This window comes from Mus pahari, chromosome 3 (genome assembly GCF_900095145.1).
Source record: "Mus pahari chromosome 3, PAHARI_EIJ_v1.1, whole genome shotgun sequence".
NCBI classification, from domain to species: domain Eukaryota; kingdom Metazoa; phylum Chordata; class Mammalia; order Rodentia; family Muridae; genus Mus; species Mus pahari.
Window position 1 is genome coordinate 134,831,721 of NC_034592.1, and position 1,587 is coordinate 134,833,307.

Genomic DNA, 1,587 nt, shown 5'->3' on the forward strand with positions numbered 1-1,587 from the left:
GGGGTAACTAAGTCCTTTTACACTGTTTTTGGGGTGTGAAGTTGTACAGCTGTCATGCAGAACAGAATAAAGTTCCTAAAAAACTTAAAAATTCACTCCAGGTTTAGCAACCCAATTTGGGGGGATATACCCAACAGACATAAAATGAACATGCAATGAGATCCCTGCATGCCCATGCCTACTGCTGCGTCATCCACAGCAGATGGTTAACACAGATATCCATCAACATATAAAGGACAGTGTGCTGTATATAAACAATAAGTCATTCAAAGTAACTCTTGTCATTTGTAGAAAATGGTGTTTCACTTAACACGTTAAGTGAAAGAAGTCAGATACAGAAAATCAAATGCTGCATGTTCTTGGCCATCTGTAGATGCTAAGAAGTCAGTCTAATGTGAAAGGATGCTGCTGGATGGGAGGCATTGCAGAGAATGAGGGAGGCTGGCTAATGGTTACCCAAACACAGTAACACAGAAGCAGTAAATCCCAGCATTCCATAGGCAGGGGGGTTGATTATAAGTATGACAACCTAGTCTGTACTTTATTAATAATTAAGAGAAGAGCTCAAATTTTCCAAATAGAAGAAAATACAAGTAGAAGGAACTCTGATCTACCATGATTGGAACTCTATATTATACATTTTATGTACATGAAATTATCATGCACATAAATATATACAATTAAAGGAAAAACAAAACACCAATACCATTGTTCATCTGAAACTAGCCCNTACATTTTAATAAGTCAAAAGGATCTAGGTAAGGAATGTAAGCCTGAGAAAGAGAATTCTCATGTCTAAAAATCATTTGGCTTGTGTTCTGGCTTTAGCACATAAGTCCATTCCCATGATTATACAATTTCTGATACAAGCCAAGATTGGTTATATTAGCTTCTTCTTATTTCTCTGGGAGGTGTTCATATCCCAGACACAAAAAGAGACAAATTATTTAAATAGTATTAGACATCGGAGTGAATGGCTTAGTGTTAGTGGCCTAGGAATAGATAGGTGCGGTAGTCGTGGGTGTCTTGTCAATACCCGCAGGATTGACGGGAGTTCTCGTGGGTGTTTTAGACTCATTTCCATCCCAATTTTCGTTATCAATAAATTGGGTCACTGATGAAGTCACTGGTACATTGAAACTAGGGATCACGGTTGGTACAGTGTATTTGGGGGGTCTTGAGGGTAGTTTGTCTTCTGATAGAGTTCGGTGAATGCAGCATGACACTTTGTTCTTACACAGATATATGTACCGTTCCTCGTCTTGACATCGGACTCTGCAGTACCCTAAACTATTTTTCCAGCATTTTTGTGGAGGTCTCCTCCAGGCAGCTGCAGAGAATAAAAAGTAAATAAAAATTTTAATTCTAGCATAGACATAACTTTCATTCAATCAAAACTGAACCTCTGCCCTCTAGACTAACACCAATGCAAATCCTAAGACGCTGAGACAAGAAAATATAAACCATTAAAATTGTGATATGTTTTTAATTTTCAGTGGTGAGGGTCCAACCCAGGAACTTGAACACTCTCTCTCTTTTTTAAGATGTATTTATTATTATAAGTACACTGTTGCTGTCTTCAGACAC